Source organism: Lissotriton helveticus, assembly GCF_964261635.1.
Source record: "Lissotriton helveticus chromosome 1_1 unlocalized genomic scaffold, aLisHel1.1 SUPER_1_unloc_3, whole genome shotgun sequence".
NCBI lineage: Eukaryota > Metazoa > Chordata > Amphibia > Caudata > Salamandridae > Lissotriton > Lissotriton helveticus.
Window position 1 is genome coordinate 3,170,569 of NW_027611670.1, and position 24,204 is coordinate 3,194,772.

At 46.0% G+C, this 24,204-nt stretch overlaps 1 protein-coding gene across 1 annotated transcript in view; it reads left to right on the top strand.

Moving 5' to 3' along the window:
* Positions 1 to 24,204, top strand: part of LOC144805858 (uncharacterized) — a 2,350,900-nt gene that overhangs the window by 1,279,855 nt on the left and 1,046,841 nt on the right. The window lies entirely within an intron of this gene.

The window sequence follows — 24,204 nt, forward strand, 5'->3', positions numbered from 1 at the left end:
GAACTTCTTGTTTGAGGAGTGTCAGATATTCCCCGGACATTGGACGCTGTTTGGATGGTATGTTGGAGGGAGTAGCAGAAAGTTCCAGGCAGTAACCATACTGGATAATATGTCTTACCCACTTGTCCGTAGTGATGGATTTCCAGACAGGTAGGAACTATGATAGCCTCCCTCCGACCGGAGTGGAATGATCTGGAGGGAGGTCACTGCTTACTAGCGGGGGAGGTGCGAGTGTTGTTACCTCAACCTCTCCCTTTGTTGTTATTTTCCCTGTATCCACCTCTAAAATATCCCCTACTGATGTTTGTGTGGTGTTTTTGTATGAAGCGGAAGCAGTGTCTGTACTAATGTTCCTGGATGCTCCTCTGTAGAAGGAGCAGCGAAAGGAACCACGTGTGGATGGAGACTGTAATGCTCCCATGGATTTAGCAGTCTCAGTGTCCTTTTTTAGGTCTCGGCCTGCGTAGGCTGCGCTTGCGCAGTCTCGCTGCTGAGATTTTATGTTTTCTAGTAGGGGGCTTAAACCTGCCCCTCTTCTCTATTGGCTGGCTTCCTAAACGGAGGCCAGCCATTGGAGAAGACGGGCGTCTTTCCGTTTAAGCCCCGTCTTTTTCGGATTGAGGGTGTGTTTTTTAGTTTTTTCTCTCCTCTTCCCATTGGCTGAAATGTTGCATTCCAGCCAATGGGAAGAGGAGAGAAAGAAAAACACGCCCCCTGTCAGAAAATGACGCTGCATTTCTCCTAGGCATTTCTGCATCACCTCGGAGAAAGATGGTGGTGTCCTCTGTTCCCTGCTTGTTTTGGATTCCCGTACTTCCATTCTCCTCCCTCCAGTTTCCTTTCCCGCCCCGCCCCATGGCTGCGTCGGGCTACGCGCACATCAGAAGCTAAGAGGCATGAAATGCAAATGATAAGAGGGAAGAAGATGGATTGTGCCGCGCCGCCTGATGCCGAATGAATTTTCAAAGGTGCTGCCTCGTGAGGCAGGGTGGGGGCGCGGCAGGAAGATTGAAAGGTACGGGGGTGGTGGGCTCTGAGCAGGCGGCGGCAGGGGTCTGAAATAAACACGTTATCCCTGCAATTTTTTTCGGCTGTGTTCTCGACGCGTTCGCTCTTGACAATATTTTTTCACACTTGGCTGCGCACCCGCTCTTTGGCGCGCGCTCTCTCTCCGCTCCTCCTGTCTGCCTCGCGCACACGTCTCCCAGGTCATGTCGCAGCCGCTCCGGTGGAAATAATAAGATAGAAACCACAAGGTTGTTATATGCATAGAAATAGCACAGAGCCCCCGGCAGCCCGGGGAGAAGGACACAGAGATCATTTGTCTACAATTTTAATGGAAACTTTTGCTGAGGTAGATTTTTTTTAAATGTACATTTTCAATCTCCACCCCTTCTCAGCTCCCCCGGCCTTTCGCCCGCCCCTTACCCCACACCATGAAGGACTCTACAGTGAGTGATTTAAATGAAATGACACACCACCTATCTGTATCTCTGGAATGCAGCACCATGCAAATTCAAATTTCATCACTTCCTTGAGAGGCATCTCATTAGAGGGGTTTATGTTTTGCTGAATGTATTTCCGACATCCAAAGTCAGCAGGTCTGGCCACTTATTTCCTTTTGAGGGAAGAGCTAGGCAAATGCTTCACTTATTACTGTGGTCCGGTCAATGATACTGCATGTCAGATTCTGGATATTAAAAGAAAGATAAACCCAGAGGCCTGCTCTCTTCTTCCTGTTAACGTCATGCTCTTACTATATGCAGGGCTAGACTGGCTCTTCCAATTTCCAGTGGTACCAGTGAGCCATTTTATCATTTCTTCTTTTTTTTATATAGCCCTCTTGCTGCCTCAGTGGACTTTTTTAAGATACTGTATTACAGGTTGCTTAGCAATGCTTCGTAGTTTGACTCTGGGAGCCTCCAGTTCTCAGTCTGTTGTCCGACAGATCAGTGTAACAAGTGGGCCTCTAGCCATGAATAGCATGAATCACTTTTAGATGTGGCCTAGAAACACTGATGTAGCAAGGGTGAAACTGGCCCCAATGCAAATACGAGAGTAGCCTGAAAAATAAAATGATCCCTCTTTGAACCATATCCAAAATAATACCTCCACCAAATGATCCCAGCAAACCAGGCACTCATTCTGAGGATTGCCATCTTTCTTTTTTTATTTGCCACATTTCAGTTCTTCTCTCTGCCTTTTTCCCAGCTATCTTTTCATCCATCTATACAGCCATCCATCCACCCTTTCTTCTATATCCTGTCAGCCTTTTTCCATACATCCTTTCTCTTTTTTTTCTTGTCTCATTCCTTTCAACCATCTTCCCCACTCTCTATCCTCTGTTCCCTGGTTGTGATAGTTTTTAATTGCCTTTGTTCCCTGGTTTTGATCGTTTTTAATTGCCTCTGTTCCCTGGTTGTGATCGTTTTTAACTGCCTCTGTTCCCTGCTTGTGCCGGTTTTTAATTGCCTCTATTCACTGGTTGTGATTGTTTTTAATTGCCTCTGTTCCCTGGTTGTGATTGTTTTTCTTGCCTCTGTTCCCTGGTTGTGATCTGTTTTTCTTTCCTCTGTTCCCTGGTTGTGATCGTTTTTTCTTGCCTCTCTTCCCTGGTTGTGATTCTTTCTTCTTGCCTCTCTTCCCTGGTTGTGATAGTTTTTTCTTGCCTCTCTTCCCTGGTTTTGATCGCTTATCTTGCCTCTGGTCCCTGGGGCGTTACTGGGCAGAGGTGGGTGTGTGGTGAGGGGCAGTGGGTGCCCAGGGCATGGATGCCAGCGCACCGCCTGACCTGTGTCTCTGTGGCTGTGTGTGTGGCTCTATGTGTGTGTGTGGCTCTGTGTGTGTGGCTCTGTGTGTGTGGCTCTGTGCGTGTGGCTCTGTGCGTGTGGCTCTGTGCGTGTGGCTCTGTGCGTGTGGCTCTGTGCGTGTGGCTCTGTGCGTGTGGCTCTCTGTGTGTGGCTCTCTGTGTTTGACTCTCTGTGTGACTCTCTGTTTGTGTGTGTGTGGCTCTCTGTGTTTGTGGCTCTCTGTGTGTGTGTGGCTCTCTGTGTGTGGCTCTGTGTGTGTGGCTCTGTGTGTGTGTGGTTCTCTGTGTGCGTGTGTGTGGCTCTGTGTGTGTGTCTCTGTGTGTGTGTGGCTCTGTGCATGTGTGTGTGTGTTAATGTTAATGTTAAGAGGCATTTATTAAGCGCGCTGTCACCATGAGTTTCCTGGCGCTGGTAGGATCCTGAAGTTGGACAGAAAGGAATTTAGTGGCAGTGGGAGAAGAGCAATGTTTTTAAGGATTTCCTAAAGGAGAGGAGGGAACAGGAAGACTTAAGTGAAAGTGGGAGAGAGTTCCAAAGTTTAGGGGCCAGATGAGAGAAACTGCGACCACCAGATCTGGTGAGTTTGACACGGGGAACAACTAGGAGCTGGAGATGGGTGGACCTCAGAGTGTGAGAAGGACAGTAAGGAGTGATCAAAGACTTCAGGAAAGCAGGGGAAGGACCAGTGAGAGCCTTGAAGACCAGGCAGTGGACCTTAAAAGCTATTCTTTCACTGACTGGTAGCCAGTAGAGTTGATATAATAGAGGTCGGGCCGACTGCCATCTGGGGATTTTGAGTGCAAGTCTAGCAGCCTGGTTCTGGACGATCTGAAGCCTGGACAGCTGGGATTTGGGAAGGCCGTGGTATATCGAGTTCGAGAAGTCCAGACGGGACGTGTGTGTGGCTCTGTGTGTGTGTGTGTGTGTGTAGCTGTGTGTGTGTTTGTGTGTGTGTTGGGATGTGTGTGTGTGTTGGGATGTGTGTGTGTGTGTGTGTTGGGCTGTGTGTGTGTGTGTTGGGCTCTGTCTCCTAATACTCTCTACTACTCTCTAACACTCACCTATTGCCATTGTAAATGACAATACCATTTATTTATGTTTTTAAAAAAACGAAAAAATGAAAAAAATGCAATTTGCAATGCCAATAGCTATAACTTTAACAAAGACAAGACCATTGCATTGTAAATGCTTGTCATTTTTTCCAGTGTGGTGTCCAAAAAGTTGTTGCTGATTGAACAGCTGGTTGAGGATAGTTGTTTTTACCTCCTATTTGAAGCCAGAAATGCGCAACCATGCATGTTGTCTGAGTAATACGCTAGTGTTAATGGCTCCAGAGGCGGTGTCTGCTGCATGAAGGGTACACTTGATCGACGCATTGGTTATTAATTTCCCCTCTTGGATGAGATAATTGGTCTTGGTCTTGTATTGATCTGGTAAATGTTGCAATAGGGTTTCTAGTTGGTCATAGTAAGCCCTATCATCATACCTAGCAAGTAATGCGTGTGTGTTGGCTATCCGCCAGTGATTAGCTGCTTGAGCAGCAACTCATTTGCCAGAAGCATCTAATAATTTAGACTCCTTGTCCGGAGGTGGTGCCTCACCAGAGGTCTGAGAATTACCCCGTTTTCTAGCGTAAGCTACCACCAGGGAATCTATAGGGAGTTGACCTTTGAGGTAGGCGGGATCATTGAGAGGAGGTTTATATTTTTGGGCAATGCTCGGATTGAGAATTCTAGCCCTAACAGGGTCTTTAAATATGTGAGAGGTATGTTTAATGATACCTTTTAACATTGACAGGGTTTGTACAGTCTTTAGTGACTGCTCAAAAGTGTCTATTAGAAAGTCCTCCTCTGCAGGATCTGAATGCATTGAAACACCACGGTATGTAGCTGCCCTATTTACCAACTGACTAAAGCCAATATTGTCATCAGGGGGAGATGGCTTTGTTGGGTATGCCTAGGGATCAGGGAGGTCTGGAGGGTCTACCGGGTCATCATCATGGTCCCCGTCGTCCTGTGGTACGTCTGTTGGGAATCAGGGTCTGTAAAAGGGTAATTGTTGCGTCCCCATTCCCTAGATCATCATCAACCTATGGTGGCAAATGGTGGCAGCTGGGCGGCTGTGCCGCGCCGCTTGCGTGCCTAAGGCAAGCCCGTCTGCACCTGGACCGTGCCTGGACCGCGCCCAGCGCCAGAACCCCGCAAATGCCACAACACCATACTCCACTATGTCGCAAACAGCCTCCACACACGCAACACCGGCCAAAACCACACCTGCTTCCAGGCCACCCCAAAACGGACCCACGGACCTTTCTCCTGCCGCACATGCAGCTTCACCTGCGACAGAACCACCAAACTTCCAAGGACTGGACCCAACCACCTCCGCTGCATACTCAACACCCGATCCACACGCAAACACGCCGTCGATCTCTGGGATCTGCTCGACACCTCCGCCCCAGACGTGGCCTTCCTGACTGAGACCTGGTGGAATGACTACTCGGCGCCTGACATTGCCATAGCCATCCCGGAAGCCTACAAGATCACCCACAGGGATCGCGCCAATGGAACAGGAGGAATAGCCATCGTCCACAAGCCCACCCTTAAGGTCGCCACCAACATAGACGACACCCTCCACACCGCCGAACACCTGCCCTTCCGGATCCACATCGATCCCAACACCACCCTCAGAGGAACACTCATCTACAGACCCCCCCGGAACCCGAGCTCAGTTCAGCGACTCCATCGCCGACCTCGCCAGTACCCACGCACTCGCCTCCATGGACTACATCCTCCTCGCGGACCTGAAATTCCACCTCGAGAACAACAACGACGCCAACTCTGCCACCCTGATCTACATCCTCGCCAACCGGCCACACGCTGGACCCTGTCTTCCCCACAGGCACACACGTCGCCTTCAACCACTACTCCGAACTCCACTGGACCGACCACCGCTGCATTCATTTCAGCTTCAAGAAACCAACCACGCCCCACCGCACCCAACAGATGCCTCGCTGCTGCTGGAGCAAAGTCACTGAAGACCGGCTGATCACCACCCTCGACCAGAACCCACCCACCGACCCCACCAACCCAGACGCAGCAGCCCGCAACCTCAGACAGTGGATCGACAACTCAATCAATCAATCAAGACATTTGTATAGCGCTACTCACCCGGAAGGGTCTCAAGTCGCTGGGGGCATGGGGGTCAGTTACTGCTCGAAAAGCCAGGTCTTGAGCTGCTTTCTGAAGGAGAGATGGTCCTGGGTTCGCCGGAGGTGGATGGGGAGGGAGTTCCATGTCTTGGCTGCCAGGTAGGAGAAGGATCTTCCACCGGCGGTGGCTCTGCGGATGCGTGGGACGGAGGCGAGGACGAGGCTTGTCGACCGTAGCTGGCGGGTGGGCGTGTAGAAGGTCAGGCGGTTGTTGAGGTACTTGGGGCCCAGGTCGTGAAGAGCCTTGTGTGCGTGGGTGAGGAGTCTGAACGTGATCCTCTTGCTGACGGGGAGTAGGTCTCTCAGGTGGCCGGAGATGTGGCTGTGTCGGGTGATGTCCAGGATGAGTCGTGCGGAGGCGTTCTGGATGCGCTGGAGTCTTTTCTGTAGTTTGGCTGTGGTTCCGGCGTAGAGGGTGTTTCCGTAGTCCAGTCGGCTGGTTATGAGTGCCTGGGTGACAGTCTTCCTGGTTTCGGTAGGGATCCATCGGAAGATCTTTCGGAGCATGCGCAGGGTGTTGAAGCACGATGTTGAGACGGCGTTGACTTGTCTGGTCATCGAGAGGGAGGAGTCCAGGACGAAGGCCAGGTTGCGTGCGTTGTCTGTTGGCTTGGGAGTGGTGCCCAGGGCAGGTGGCCACCAGGAATCGTCCCCGGTGGAGGGAGATGATCCCAGGATGAGGACTTCCGTCTTGTCGGAGTTCAGTTTCAGACGGCTGTTCTTCATCCACTCGGCTACGTCTTTCATCCCTTCGTGTAGGCTGGTTCTGGTGGTGGCTGGGTCGTTGGTGAGGGAGAGGATCAGCTGGGTGTCATCGGCGTAGGAGATGATGTTGAGGTTGTGTTGGCGTGCGATGGCTGCGAGGGGGCTCACGTAGACGTTGAAGTGGGTGGGGCTGAGCGATGATCCCTGTGGTACACCGCAGATGACTTTGTTGGCCTCGGATCTGAACGGGGGGAGGCGGACTCGCTGGGTTCTTCCGGCGAGGAACGAGATGATCCACTCCAGTGCTTTCTCTTGGATTCCGATGTTGTTGAGGCGCTGCACTAGGGTGCGGTGGCAGACAGTGTCGAACGTTGCGGAGAGGTCCAGGAGGATGAGGGCCACTGTTTCCCCATTGTCGAGCAGGGATCTGATGTCGTCAGTGGCTGCGATGAGGGCGGTCTCGGTGCTGTGGTTGGCTCGGAAGCCGGACTGCGAGTGGTCGAGGGATCCTTTCGTCTCGAGGAAGACGGCAAGCTGTCTGTTGACTGTCTTCTCGATGGCTTTGGCAGGAAAAGGGAGAAGCAAGATGGGGCGGAAGTTCTTGAGGTCGGTGGGGTCCGCAGTAGGTTTCTTTAGGAGGGCGCTGAGCTCGGAGTGCTTCCAGCTTTCTGGGAAGGTGGCGGTGTTGAAGGAGGTGTTGATGATGTCCTGAAGTTGGGGTGCGATGATGGAGTCGGCCTTGTTGAAGACGTGGTGGGGGCAGGGGTTGTTTGGGGATCCGGAGTGGATGGTGTCATCGTGCGGGTGGTGTCTTCGGTGCTGACTGGGGTCCAGGCGCAGAGGGTGGTGGTGGGGGTGTTGGTTCGGTGGTTGGGTGCGTGGTTGGTGTGCCGAAGCTGTTGTGTATTTCGGCGATCTTGCGGTGGAAGAACGAGGCGAGTGAGTCGCAGAGGTCTTGTGAGGGAGTGATGTCGTTGTTTCCGGCGCTGGGGTTGGAGAGCTCTTTGACGATGCTGAAGAGTTCCTTGCTGTTGTGGGCGTTATTGTCCAGTCGTTCTTTGAATGCTGCGCCAACACCCTCGCCCCGCTCAAGAAACCCTCCAACAGCCACGCCAGCAAGAGAGCCACCTGGTTCACTGACGAGCTCCAGACCTCCAAACGCGCATGCCGGAAACTGGAGAAAATATGGCTCGACAAATGCACACCAGACAACCACGCAGCCCTCAAGAACGCCACCCGCAGACATCACCACCTCATCAGATTAGCCAAGAGATCCTCCTTCAAAGACCGCTTGGACAACAACGCACCCGACAGCAAAGAGCTCTTCAGCATCGTAAAGGAACTCTTCAACCCCCAGCGCCAATGCCAACGACATCCTGCCCTCACAAGAACTGTACGACTCACTCGCCATCTTCTTCCACCGCAAGATCGCGGACATCCGCGACAGCTTCAACACCACAACCCCCCGACTACGCCAGACTCCACCTCCCCTGCGAACACCACCAGCGCCATCCACCTGACCTCCTGGTCCAACGACGACGAGAAACGCAAGGTCATGTACTCCATCTACTCAGGATCTCTATCAGACCCGTGCCCACACCACATATTCAACAAAGCAGACACAGCCATCGCACCCCAACTACGGAAGGTCATCAACATCTCCTTCAAAACAGCGACATTCCCGGAAAGATGGAAGCACGCCGAAATCAACGCCCTCCTCAAGAAGCCCAAGGCGGACCCCAAGGACATCAAGAACTTCCGGCCCATCTTCCTGCTCCCGTTCCCGGCAAAGGTCATCGAGAAAATCATCAACAGGCAATTGGCCCGCCACCTGGAAGACAACAGCTTGGACCCATCCCAGTCCGGATTCAGACGAAACCACAGCACCGAGACAGCCCTCATCGCCGCCACAGACGACATCAGTCACCAACTAGACAACGGCGAAACATCAGCCCTCATCCTCCTGGACCTGTCAGCCACCTACAAAACGGTCTGCCATCACACTCTAAAGACACGCCTCCTAGAAGCCGGAATCCAAGAGAAGGCCCTGGACTGAACCACGTCCTTCCTCTCTGGCAGAACACAGAGCGTCCGCCTCCCACCCTTCCGATCAGAAGCCACCGACATCATCTGCGACATTATAATACAAAACTGTACCTATTTTAAAGGCAAATTTAATAGGACGCATCTTTGTGATTTTAAAATGAATTGAGAAATTGTGATTACGATACGCTGGTTTTATCAAGTATGCAGATTTAATTTTATATTTTGATTTTGTACTGCAATGGTTTTTAATTAACTATGCAAATAAATAATAATAGTGCCGCTGAGGGTGCAACAACAGTGCATCACTGACCCTGGTGGACCCCTGAGTCTAACCCCAGAACCTTAACTCCCGCAGTTGATTACTTACCTGAGAATCGTTAACCTGTTTTCCCTCCATAGGATAACATGGACACCTTTTCTTCAAAATGTTTTTAAGTGTGGAGTTTTGAAACTTAAAAATATTTTTTTTAAATGCACAAATAGCCAAAACATGTTTACTTATCTTGGGAATGTCCCAGTGCTGAACGTAGGTATCCAGCACGGAGTTAGAAAAGTAACGCGAAAAGTAACTTACCTGCAATTTATTGTATAAGCCCATTCATTTCAATGTACTGGTCCAAAAAGTTTCCCACTGTGGAGTTTTGAAAACTGAAAATATTCTTTAAAAATCATGCGAATAACCAAAACGTAATTACTTACCTGTTTCTAGGAAATGTACCAGTGCTGAATCTAGGTATCCAGCACTGAGTTAAAAAAGTAACGTGAAAAGTAACTTACCTGCAATTTACTGAAAAGGCCTATTCATATCAATGTACTGTATTTGCTAAGTGTTCCATACGACTCATCCCCTGTAAATCAAACAATTTCTACTGCCTACTTGAACTGTGTTCATACAAGTAAATGATTACCGCAAAGTATTTTCATGCTTACCTGTACCAGGCTTGCTTGGTTCTAGAAATAAAACAACAGTATATTTTTTTTATACAAAAACAATTGGCCTAGATTTCAGTTCTTGAGTGTGTGAATTCATTTGCTGACTGAGTGTGTACATCAAATACTTAACACTGTCCTCTTATACTGCCTTACTGCTCGACCAAGCTACCACTTTAGAGAGTAAGGTTCTATCTAACTTTAACCTCTGCCTACCTCTGGAGACCCTTGGACTCTATACACACTATACCTCACTTTGGTGCAGTATACAGAGCCAGTTTCTTACAATACCTCACTCTATGTCTCTCTCAATTTACATGCGATGTTGTTTCCCAGTGGAAGGAGCAAACTGCTCTGGTAACTTTTTCAACGCTGGAGTTACACACCCGGATGAGGGCTATATAACTCTGCTGGGGTCTGTACTTCAGCATAGCATCTTGAAAGGTCAAAGTTATCACAAATTTTTTTTAACAGGGGATTTTAACACTCATGTGTAGGGACATCATGCAAGGAGGGTGGAAGCTATAGGCTGTGCACGACAAGCAGGCTTACACATTGAGCATACTCCCAAGGGTGTTGAGCTTAACACCATCTTGCTTGAATTTGATCTAACATCTGTAATAAATAAGCTGCCTCCGGGGAAAACAGACATTACTCCCACCTTTATTGGGAGACGGTGTGAGATCGTTTTTGATTTCACCTTTGTATATACCCCCTTTTACTCTCTGTGCAGGCGAGTGAATGCAGTGACCACAACCCCATTTGTGTCTCAACTGGCTGGACCCGAACACTCGGACAAACCAAGGTGGGCGGGGTGCTGGTGTCCCCCTTAAAGCGGTGGCAGCAGGAAGGAACGTAGAGTGGAGGTGTATTGTCCCAGAGCTACTCCACGAGTCCCTTTTAACTCCGTGTCGCAGCGAGTTTGCAACCTGTCTCGACGATGAGGCAAGTGCTCCGGACATCATGGGTGCATTTGGATCCATGTCTACTGTCATAAGGAAATTTCTACGGGGTCTGTTGACTCGGCGTGCTCCCAGGCTTCCAGGAACCTGAGACAGGCCTTGGGTGTTAAGACCCGAGACCAGGTGTCGGTCAAAGGACTACGAAGAGCATATAAGGCTGCTCTAGCAACTTGCGAGTCTGTCCTGAAGGAGGAGGCCTGGATCGATTTAGTGGAGGCTAGTACACTGCATAATAGCTCAAAGTTCTGGGGCATTATTAACAGCCCATTTCTATCTGGAAATAATGCTAATTTACTGGATGCCCAAATCACAGAGGACGATTGGGTACATAGTTTCGAGGGTATCTTCCAGTCGGATACCCCTCCAATTGAGGGGCAGGAAAGGGTGGAAGGCAAGTCGGAACTTATTTTCACCACGCAAGAGGTGAGTGCCGGTATTCTGGGTCTGTCTAAAAACAAGGTCCCCACACCAGATGGGATCCCACCAGATCTCTTCATCGCCCACTTAAAAACCTGGGTGCCTGTCCTCACAGCTGTCATCAATACTGCAGTCCAGATTGGCCGCACAAATTCTTGGGCTTTATCGATTATAGTGCCGGCATTTAAAAAGGGATAACGGGACAGTACCTATTGTTATAGGCCCATTTCTCTGCTGGACTCTGTGGTGAAGGTGGAGGGCCGCATGGTACTTGACACACTTGTATCATGGCTTGAGGAAAACAACTTTTTATCCGATATCCAAAACAGCATGGTTCTGAACAAATACGCTGTGGCTCGTTCCAGCCCTATATACCTAGCCTTCATGGACCTGTCCTCAGCCTTCCACTGGGTCAATAGGTCCAAGCTGTGGCAGTTGTTGTCCTCCATTGGCATTGACAGTAACATCATTTTATTCACCGTGATTAAACTGTGGTTGTCCGCTATTCAAAGGACCTGAACGTGTCCTGTCAGCTTGACATCAAGAGAGGGGTGCATTTTAGCACCCTTTCATTTTAACCTATATATTAATTCCTTAAAAAAGGCCCTTTTGGCCACAAATGCAGATTGTCCCCAGGTAGTCAAGCCTAGCCTGCCAGTCCTCCTATACGCTGACGACGCAGTCCTCTTGGCGAGGACAGCTAGGTGCCTACAACTTCTTCTGAATTCTTTTGCCCTTTTAATGGAGGACTTGGACCTGTTGTTTCATCATGCCAAGTCGTTCATTACGCAGGTGGGACCTCGTAAAGCTAAGCAGTTCACTTTTAAACTCTGACTTTCATCAATACCGAAGACCAATGTTTTCTCCTATGTGGGAGTTGTGTTTGACGATTCCCTGAGTTGGTGCCCTTTGCTTACTTGGAAGAAAGGGGATCTAGTGAAAACGTTTGCAGCTGTTTTTAAGTTTGCCAGCAGAGGGGGAGAGAAGCCAATAGCGGCTCTTTTGAAGATATATGAAGCCAAATATATTTCAAAGGTTAGTTATGGGAGTGAGATATGGGGCCACATTGGGGTAGGGGCAGTGCAAAGTGCTGAAAACTCTTTACTGCGATGGGCCCTTCCTGTCCCACAAAGCACCCCGTTTTATGTCGTGCACGAAGAGTTGGGATGCCTTTCCTCTGAGATGTACTGGCTTTCCGTCCCCTGGATTTGGGCTAATTAAGAAAATATACTTAGCAAAGATGTCCTACGGGAATGCCTTTCACTTGACCATGTCTCAAGCATCCGATGGCTCCAGTATATAAGAGTTTGCCTCTCCAGGGTAGGTAGGAACTATTTGCTAACCCTGAGCGCATATGTAAGAGGGACCTTTCTCTGGTCAAAGAGTGTTTCTTAAGAATGAGCCTCTGTGGTAGAGAGGGAAATGAGCTGTGTAAGCCTAGTGTGCATAAGTACATTGTGTTAAAAACTGTACCAACCACCGAACCTTATCTTCTAGGGCTTAAAAGCATCCACCCAGTTTCGGCTCAAACTCTTCCATTACCTCATGGCACACCCTTGCGGCTCCCACAGAGGCCTCGTGCCTCATGCCCTGTGGCTGCAACAGTGAGTCTCCTCAGGACATGATGCACTTTTTTAATGTTTTGTAGTTTTTCTGCTGTCCCTAGAAAGTTATTTATTATTCCAATTCTCAAAAAAGTGATTTTAGGAGGGTGAGACCAGCTCTTAACTTTTTACAACTGCTTTCTAATGACACTGTTTTGCATACGCTTAACTTTTTACGGGTCGCTGTTCAGGTCAAGCTGCGATTAACTTCTGTACTGTAATTCATGAATTTTTATCTTGTGTTCTGATTAACTTGGACATAAATATATTTGTCAATCTGTAAATTGGAAGATGTTTTTCTTTTATAAAACAGAATAAAGTTTGTTGATAATAATCACTAGGGGATTCATTTACAGGGTAGCATGGTATCCCTCACAATAACTCCAGGAGTCACAGTCGACACAATGTACATGCGTTGTTCCCCCTACTTCCAACCTTACATGTACCCCTAATCACCTGCCCAAACCTCTCCCTGCTGATGCCGATGTGGTCCTCCGTCATCCCACAGACCATATCTTTGGCCCCTTTGAAAGTGCCCATACAATAAAAATGCTGCAGTTGTAAATACATATCAACTACCATCTGTTGTGTTTGAAACATTTTATTGAATAATAAAACCTTATAAACATAACTGATTATTAAAGCAAAACAAAACATCAGTTGCTATGCACATAAGAGACAAAAGTTGTACATAAAAATCAACACACTGTAACACAGCAAAGTTATGTAGAGCACAATTCCTAATTTTGGGCAATCTTTAAAGTTTAACAATAGAAACGTTCATAAAGAACAGGAAAGGAAACAAAGAAGGTGGGATACAGTGGTTTCATTAATGTAATGCTTCCTACATATAGAAAAACAAATTCTAATTATTTTCCTTAAGCAATAAAGTCAGCACACTAAAATACTATGAGAAATATATTGAACAATGAACATTTCATGTGAAATTTGAATTCAATTTGAATATTTTAACCTCCTCAGCATTATTTGACTCATGATTACAACCTGAATGCTTTCTGGAAAGGAACCGCCTCATGGGGTTCAAAATCACATCTTTTCCAACAATAGGATTACAATGATAAACTTGAATTTCAATTCAATTAATTGATTGAGGCCATTTTGGAGATCAACAATTTTAAATATATACAAAATCCATACACTTTTGTAAAATTGTCACCTAAACTTGAATTCAATCCACTTTTTGATTAAACACTTTCTATTACAGCAAGCATCACAAGACCACTTGTTGTTATCATCGCAATTAGTGATAATGTTTCGGTTGGCAACAACAATAAATATGTTTAAAATTTTACCTCCGAAAGCAAAAACATGCCATTTCTGAATCATGGTGCACAATAAAATGTAGGAACAGAAGGGCATATTTTGGTGTAGCATTCATTAAGGTTTGACCAGGCTAGAAACTAGAATTCCTGAACATTTGGAAATTTAAATGTCATATTTTAAAAGAGTTCAAACAGACCCAGCATGAGCTCCACGAAAAATAGAAGATGAGTGAATTGTACTTAGAGAAAATGTGCTGATAAGTAATCTATTGATGTAAAATACAGTGGTCAGGCAATGCTTGTGGATCTAATCTATTCAGATATTAACTCCATGGTTTGTTCAATAAATTGACTGATCATAATACTTGAAGGTCCATCTCTCAGATCAGTTCTATTACAGTTTTATTTGCAATAACACTAAAAGAGATCAATGAAAAATAGATTTTAAAAGCCATGGGTGGAATTGATCATTGGTCTAAATCTAGATGTGAAATAATTTCTATTAAAAAAAAGAAGACTATAAACTAACTAAGCTAGACGTGACTTTATAACTGGTTATTTTAAAGTTTCTGGAGATTTAGTATATATAAACAACTCCTTTTTTCTATGGTGTGTCATAAAATTGATGCTCAAAATTTGGGTAAGAGTACATAATGTCAAAAAATTCAATACTGCTTTTAGATCAATTTATTTTTGAAAGCTTGAAGTGAATGACAATTCAAAGTGGCCTTTGCTTATGAGTAGGCGATAATGACTATTGCAGGATGACAACGTAATTAGCATTTTTTGTATAAGATGTGTTAGAAGTATGGGTAGGGAAAATGGCTATTTTGGCCAAAGGCTCCCCTTTCTATATGCATACTAGTTTTAATTTGTAAACAGAATCACAATTTTTTATGTGGTACACTGTAATGTTAGATGAATCTATTTTACCCTTCTGATAAGCAAGGGATGACGATTAACCGTTTTTTCGTCCCTAGTTTTAAATGGATTCAGGTTGGAACAGACGAGGTGTTGGTTGACTTTGCCTCAGAAAATGGTTGTTTCCCGCATGCTGCTTTCATGCGCCTTAAATCCCTTCAGTGGAAGAGGCGGCTGCATGCCTGCCTATCAGGCCAGATCAGTACTTGGCTGTTTCGGTTCTCCAGTGGGGATAGAATAGAAGCTGTTAAGGGCAAGGGCTTAGCTTCCCATTGGTGCAGCAGGTGCAGTGGCACCAGGTCCCAGATGCCTTAAAGGCCCACTGAACCCTGATAACTGCTGTTTGTCACAGTTCAAACAGAGGCCTGAGGGGCCCACAGAACAATGATTATTGCTGTTTTCCACAGTCCAAATAAAGGGCAGGGGTCACATTTCCTTTCTTGCCTTGGGGCCCAGGGCACACTGGCTAGGCCACTGGTTAAGGATGCAGTGGGGAAGAAGTGGCGAGACAGGTGGATTATCTAAACAGCTCGACAATGACTTCATGCCTGGGTACTAAAGTATTCATTACAATTAAAGACTTAAGCAGGAACAGATATCATAATATAGGAAGGCCTATGTACAAATGCAGCTCGATTAGCGGCTGCCTTTAACTTCTGACTTATCACCTCTCCTAATTTACAGTTTTATATTAGATGCAGACATAAATCGTGACCTATGAATATGTTTATCTATCTTTAGGTTCAAATGACCCATCTTTTCCATATGCAAGTATCAGACAGGTCGGAAACGCCTAATGGCTTTGAACTTGATAAAGTCACATTAATCACTGGTCTTGAAATGCAAATAGCAGCATTAGGCACGCAGAGGTGTATTCTACGTAATCTCATTATGTTCAGGGTACGGGAGAGTATTTAGGGCATAAAGCACTTTGACAAAAACATTACTGCCACCATAGAAATTCAATCTTCCTTGTCCTACCCTAGTTATGTTATGTTATGTTATAACGTTTTTGAATAGCGCACGGCTACTCGAAAAGAGTGTCACGGCGCTTTCCACCAGCAGCTCACGATAAAAATAACACAACACAGCAAATACAAGAAAAGATCTAAACAGAAAACGGTGAGAACAGCCTAAAGATTAAAAAGCCAGGTCTTCAGGCTCTTCCTGAACTGGAACAAATTGGCAGTGCTGCGAAGCGTGAGAGGGAGCGAATTCCACAGCTGGGGAGCTTTGCAGCTGAAAGAGCGCCCTCCCGCGCGAGCCTTCCTCACCCGCGGGACCACCGCTTTATAAAGGGATTCTGAACGCAATCAGCGGACTGGTCGATAGAAGGCGAGTCTCCGCCGCAGGTATCCAGCCCCTGATCCATGCAGGGCTTTGTGCATCAGGGTCAGGGATTTGAACTGGATCCGCTTCCGGATGGGCAGCCAGTGTAACGCCTGTAGCAGCCCGGAGGCTCGGGCTCGTCTACGCAGGCCAAAAATAGCCCGGGCGGCCGAATTCTGTACCACCTGTAGGCGCTGGACTAGGTAATCAGGGAGGCCAAGAAAAAGGGCATTGGCGTAGTCTAGCCTTGAGCCAACGAGAGCCTGCACAGTAATCCGCCTGTGCTCCTCAGACAACAGGGGCAGGAATTTGCGGAGCATTTTCAAAATTCCATAGCAGGTGCCAGCCAGACCCAGAATGTGAGTTCTCAGCGACAGCTGGTTGTCTAGCTTGACACCCAGATTTTTTGCTACCAAGGAAGACTGTGCAGGAGGGCTCATGTCAGACGGCCACCAATGCTGCCACTCCGGATCGGCTACGCAACCAAAGAATAGAACCTCGGACTTGCTTGAGTTGGCCCTTAGACTGTTCCGTTGGAACCAGTCAAAGACCAGAGCAAGACAGTCCCGAATTCTCCCTCCGTCAAACTCCTGGTCTTTCGCTCAAGTGAAGAGGAGTTGCGTGTCGTCGGCGTAGGAGACGATCTGGGCCCCATATGCTTCCACCAAGGCCGCCAAAGGGGACATAAAGATGTTAAACAACGTGGGGCTCAACACAGAACCCTGTGGAACCCCAACTCCCAGTGGTGGCATCTCGGCAGAGCTCTGGGAAACCCAGACCGTCTGGCGGCGGTCTTCAAGGAAAGATGTAGTATACAAGTAGTACCACATTCTTTGTATACCTGAATTAAATAGGCACACAAAATAGTACCGTATTTAAAGGTCCAGTTCAGAATTACAGGGAAGGTGCACTGTCCCAGACTACACAACGGTGCAGTTTTCAGTGGGTGCTATCATCCCAAACAGGGGGGAGATTATGCTGGAAAAAACATGTGGTGCCCCAACATAGGCGCAGTTGTAAACCACCAGTCTGCTTACATAGTAAAGCGTCTGGCAGCTATTAAGTGAGGTGGCACGTTTCCCCTGCAGGTGGTTGGGGTCTGTCACCATCCTGTCAGGTGGGGGGTATACAATCAGTGCGCCTCCTGACTGCTTGTTTGCCTTTTCGCCCGTGTCAATAATACAGTGCAGTCCTTGGAGGAGTAGTCAATTTGTATTCATGGAAGACACTTGAGTTTCTCGGATGTGTAATCCCCAGATGATGCCTGAACTGTTCCCCAATGGGCTATTTGTACATGGTATTGAATTGTATGTTCTTATGAGGACTGTTAATAATAATAAAAAAGATTTAGTGAGTGTTTATTGCCCTCTATGTCACTCTACTTCTAAGCACCTAATACAGCTTGTACAGTGCTTACTGTCATCTGCTCACTTACATTATGCTTATTATGCTTAATATAAATAGTGCACAATTTAGGCGTTTGTGTCTGCCTACAACGTGGACCTGATACAAATAGCAGTACCTACAAGGTGGATGGTACAATTCAACAAGAGTCTAAGATACTCCAGCACAGATGACTTTGCATCAACATTACAGGGCATCAGTCTTGATGGCAAGCCAACTTAAAACTTATCAGTATTGTATACATTATTATCAGAGACTATTCTTGCCTCTTGGATACAACTTTACAACGGAATTTTATTAATTTGTGTACAGTTGTGTGTATACAATAAAACAACCTCCCCACCATAATTGATCTGTCTATTCATCTTTTTGGGATCTAGAGTAGCATGCTTCTCGCCGAAAAGCACTTCAACACTTCATCAGGGGTAGCAAGCGCTATATAAATGCAAAACCTTCCCTCTTCTATCCCCCCACAATCTTTTTTAACCCAACTAACAGACCAACATGTTCAGCTCTCATATACATTTTATATTTCCCTATACTAATTCACCACTAATCATTTTTGGATCCTAGAGTAGTGTGCTACTCGCCGAAAAAGCTCTTCAAAGTTCGTATGGGGTAGTAAGTGTTATGTAAATCTAAATACATGACAATTACTGTTTACATCGGGCTGCACTAACACAAGGATAGAAGTAGAGTGCGGATTAGAGTTTATCTGCCCAGAACCAAGGATACAACAGAAAGTGTGTGAACAGTCTATATGTTGTGCACCTGGCAGAGAAAAACACAGCAGAGGTGGGAAGAAGGTATGTAATCTGATGGTCAGACCTATGTGGAAAGAGGCTATCACTTTGGGCAGAAAAGAGGGCTTACACTTTGTTTGGATGGACAGCAAGAAAGGGAGGTCTGGAAGATAAGCCTGAAGCTCACACATCCTGCAAGCAGAGGTGATGGCAAGCAAAAAACTAGTCTTCTAAGGAGGCGAAGAGGACAATTATGTAGGCGCTCAAAGGGAGCACACATAAGATAAGTGAGGTCAACTCCCACTAGGGTATTACGAAAGGAGAAGGAGGAAAGAGATGAGTAATGCACTTCAGAAATCTGTATAGGATTGAAGGCCATGCTCAAGAGCTCGGGGTACCAGACTTGGGACTGATCGCGTTTGATCTTCTTCAGCAATCTTGGCAGAAGTGGTACAGGAGGCCGCAACTCCACTCGCAATGAAAAGGGTCGCCGAGCGAGAGCCACTTTGGAAACTCTAACACGCAGAACTGCTGACATTGAGCGTTCTCTTCTGTGGCAAATAGATCTAACCAAGGCTCTCCCCACTACTGAAAGAGACCTAGCACGACCTTTAAGTGAAGATGCCATTTGTGATCCATCATGCACTGGCGGCTGAGTTTGTCCGTCCTTGCGTTCAGTGAACCTGTTAAGTGTTGAACTACCAGAGATATGCCCTGATGTTCCAGCCATGTCCAAAGGCGAAGAGCCTCTTGACATACGGTCCACGACCCCACCCTGCCCTGTTTGTTGCAGTACCACTTGGCGGTGGTGTTGTCCGTGAACACCTGCACCACTCTTCCTTTGACAGAAAGAAGGAATGCCTTCAGTGCAAGACGAATCGCCCGGAGCTCCAGAGGGTTGATGTGGTGCCTGGACTCCGCCAGAGACCAGAGGTCTTTGATCTCCACCATTCCCAAATGGCCGGCCCATCCCATGAGTGAAGCATCCGTCACTACTGTGAACTCAGGTTGAGGAAGGTAGAGGGATCTGCTGTTGACCCAATCCTTGTTCGTGAACCACCACTGCAACTGACTTGCAGTCCCCTCCGAAATCTGAAAGTCATCGGAAAGATTCCCCTGGTGCTGCGCCCACTGGAACTTCAGGTCCCACTGCAGTGCACGTATATGCCATCTGGCATGATGCACCAGCAGGATGCAGGAGGCAATGAGGCCCAGCAGCCTCAGGGTCATTCTCACAGAAAACCGGGTTGGAGGCTGAAACATCGGTATCATAGCCCCAATATACTGGACTTGCTGCTAGGGAGGATAGACCCAAAACTGTGCTGTGTCCAGAACCGCTCCGATGAAAAGGAGCTTATCGGATGGAATCAGGTGCGACCTCAGCACGTTAACTGTGAACCCCGGCAAATGATGGAAGTCCGTCGTAGTCTGGAGGTGGGAGCCTTCAACAGCCAGTCGTCGAGATAGGGGAAGACTGGAACCCCTGATCTGCGCAGATAAGCTGCGATCACCGCCATCCCTTTCGTGAACACCCGAGGGAGGGGGGGCTGTTAAGGCCAAAGGGGAGCGTGGTAAACTGAAAATGCATGTGGCCTACCGGGAACCGTAGGTAATGCCGGTGGGCAGGCAAGACGGGGATGTGAAAGTAAGTATCCTGCAAGTCCAACGCTACCATCAAATCTCCAGGGTCGAAGGCAGACAAGACCTGAGCCAAGGTTAACATCTTGAACTTCTCCTTTCGGAGGAAGCAGTTGATGTCCCTGAGGGCTAAGATAGGATGCAGGCCTATGTCTTTTTGGGTACCAAGAAGTAGTGGGAGTAGCAACCCCGACCTACTTCTGGCACAAGGACGCGTTTGATAGCTCCCTTGGCAAAGAGATCCATAACTTCCTGGAAGAGAAGGGCCAAATGATTCTCCGACATGGGATGAAATCACCACAAACGGCATGACCCTTACGCACTCCGCTGCTCGTGGAACTCCGCGTAGACAGCCAGAGTTTTTTTGTCACTTTGCGGAGTTCCTCACCGAGGAACTCCGCATAGGCTTAAGCTTATCATGGAAAAATAGATATCAGTCATATGTTAAGAAACAAGGGCGAGTAGAAACCTTTTGGGTGGATATTTAAGACATTATTATTGTGATTTTTTTGGGCAATTAGTTGATTTTTGCAAGCACTAACACTTCTCTGTGTAAAGTAAAGACCTTGAAAGTTTTGTAACTTTCAGATACTCAAATTGTGGATTCTGTTGCAATTAAAAATATTTCCAGGCCTGAAATTTCTTTGGAGGTTGCATGCGGGCAGCCTAAGTTATCCTGCAAGTGTTTCTTGATGAATCCTATTGCAACTACAATATGTGCTCTCTAATGTAAAGTCAGGTTGTTAGAAGCTTTTCTGCAACTCAAGCTATGCCTTACTTTTCACCTCATGTGCATGCATTTCTCATGTTTAGTGAGATCTCCTTTCTGAGTATAACGTTTCTGGCTTTCCCCACCTATATATGGCTTTAGTCCAGTGTGAATTCTCTTATGTGAAATGACATTGTATTCAAGACTGTGCTTGCATTTCGAGCACTCATAAGGTTTTTCCCCAGAGTGGGATCTCTCGTGAACCATAACTCTTGCCTTTCAGATACAAGCTTTTATGGCATAAGGATTTTCTCCAGTGTGGAGTTTCTCATGGTGAGATAGCGTTTTTCTCATGCAGCTTTTCTGGCATTCAAAGCACTCATAAGGTTTTTCATCAGTATGGAGTCGCTTATGGTTAGTGAGGCTGTGCCAATCAAATAGGAATTTCTGGCATTCACAGCGTTGCTAATGTTTTTTCCCTGTGTGCGTCTGCTCATGTAGCGTGAGATTGCGTTTAAAATTAATGCTTTTCTGGCATTCGGAGCACTGAATTATTTTAATGGTGTGTTTTCTTATGGTGCTTGAAACCATCTCTACCTCTGAATCTTTTCTGACATTAAGAGCACTGATAATTTTATTCACCAGTGTGGATTCTCACATGTTTACTGAGTTGAGATTTTTGGCAGAAACATTTTTGGCATTCAGAGCACTGATAAGGCTTTTCCCCAGTGTGGATTCTTATATGGTAAGTGAGACTGCTTTTTTCACTGAAACATCTGTGGCATTCAGAGCATTGATAAGGCTTTTCCCCAGTGTGGGTTCTTACATGCTGAGTGAGACTGAATTTTTCACTGAAACATCTGTGGCATTCAAAGCATTGATAAGGCTTTTCCCCAGTGTGGGTTCTTATATGCTGAGTGAGACTGATTTTTTCACTGAAACATCTGTGGCATTCAGAGCACTGATAAGGTTTTTCCCCAGTGTGGGTTCTTATATGCTGAGTGAGACTGCTTTTTTGAATGAAACATATCTGGCATTCAGAGCACTGATAAGGTTTTTCCCCAGTGTGGATTCTTATATGCTTAGTGAGACTGCTTTTTACACTGAAACATTTGTGGCATTCAGAGCACTCATAAGGTTTTTCCCCAGTGTGGGTTCTTATATGCTGAGTGAGACTGATTTTTTCACTGAAACATCTGTGGCATTCAGAGCACTCATAAGGTTTTTCCCCAGTGTGGGTTCTTATATGATGAGTGAGACTGTTTTTGTCAATGAAACATTTCTGGCATTCAGAGCACTGAAAAGATTTTTCCACAGTGTGGGTTCTTCTATGCCAAGTGAGAATGCTTTGGTAACTGAAACATTTCTGGCATTCAGAGCACTGGTAAGGTTTTTCCCCAGTGTGAGTCCTTGTATGTATAGTAAGTGCTCTTTTGTCACTGAAACATTTCTGGCATTCAGCGCACTGATAAGGTTTTTCCACAGAGTGGGTTAATGCATGTCGATATAGACTCGTTTTGATACTAAACCTTTTCTGGCATTCAGGGCACTGATAAGGTTTTTCCCCAGTGTGGATTCTCAAATGCTCAGTGAGATAAGATTTACGGCTGAAACTTTTTGGGCATTCAGTGCACTGGTAAGGTTTTTCGACAGAGTGGGTTAATGCATGTCGATATAGACTCGCTTTGATACTAAACCTTTTCTGGCATTCAGAGCACTGATAAGGTTTTTCCCCAGTGTGGATTCTCATATGCACAGTGAGATAAGATTTATGCCTGAAACTTTTTTGGCATACTTTGCACTGAGAGTGGTTTCCCCCAGTGTGCATTGTGTCAAATTCTGTGAGATAAGATTTATGGCTGTATCTTTTTTGGCACATGTAACTTTTTTCCCCAACTTAGGTTATTTTGCCTTGATTGAGGCGGTTATGAACACTGAATTTGTTCTCACAGTCCGTGTTTTTATAAGGTGTATTCCTAGAGTTAATATCTCTACGTTTAGTTTTCTTTTGCTTATATGCCACAGTAAGAGTGAACCCAATTTTAGAGTTGGGCTTGTTTAGATAATGTTCAGCATTTATCTCTAAAAGAAATTGTGTGTAATCTTCTTAACACTTCAATTGAGCAAAATATGTCTGAAAGCAGCCCTGTAACACCTGTCGAAATATTTCTAGCAGATAATAGTCTTTAGGTTATAGCCTATCCTGCAGCAACTTATTTTGTGACTGAAGATTTTCTCAAATCTATTTGTATAGGTTCTTAGCAATGCAGTGATAAGGTGTTAGTAGGATATTTATTAATTAAACTGATAAGTACCTTTTTGCACTGACGTAATGGCAGTAACTGAGGGCGTTAGAACGTGCACAGTACTATTGTGGATCACGAGTCTCAGAACATCAGTTCCTTTTACCCTTTCTATGTTTGGTGTAAAGTTAAGGTTTGTAGTTCTGAAGACGAAGATTTATTTACATTACCTATAGCGCAACTGTGCTCATTTAATCCATTTTTATATTGAACAGTTTTACATATCACTCATTCACAGCAGATACTGTTGAGGCGATTTACATAGAATTACAGAACAGTACACAATAAAAAACAAACAATCTGAGATGGTTATGGACACAATAAAGTGGTGAATTTTTAACGTTTTCACAAGAGTGAGCAGAGTGGGTCGTGGTTTTCTACCCAGAGTCAGATAGTCTCAAACTTGTGTAACTGGTTAAAAATGGTTGTTGAACAAAGGTGATTTTCCAATCTTTTGGTTGTTAACGTGTCAGCTTCGGAGTCTTCTCTCAGCGTCTTTTCTTTGATGGTCTGCAGAAGAAACCTTTTGTTATAACTTTCTTTTATGCAGTGTGTGCTTCCTCTCTGGAATTACATGATGTTTTAGATGAAGGTTATTGTGTGCACAGATTTGGCATTGCTCTGGGTTAATGAAATGCTAAATTAGAGACTTCACTTACAGTATAGTACTTTCCTCAGCTCCCACTTCCTCGCCACACCTAGATTTTGGAAATTGTTTAAACGTAGAATGCTGGATGTCCTTCAGTTTTTCAAAATAATCCTTCCTATGGCACTGACTTCAGTTGCCTGGTGCTAAATCTTGCTTTCTTCGTCAGTAATTTCAATCACCTATAGTATTAAAATTAAATACTTAATACATGAAAATTTCCCGAAATATAATTTACAAGCCAAATCAATGCAGAGTTGCAGAATTTTGAAAATGTTGAGGTGTTTTTTATACAGAGCGTAGAATTGTAGCCTGAGAGAACTTGGATGTAGGAGTGAGGATTTATAGAATTTTCAACATTTTATTAAGCTCACAAAGGATACATGCACCCTATTGACTTGTAACATCGAATCCCAAAGGCAGAAATTAAAGTCATATGCACTGGCACCAAACAGATATTTAAACAAGCATTTACAATTCAACGGTTTCGCCTTTGCAAAAGTTGAAGCTATTGGCTTTGTAAATGACAACATTTTTATTTATGTG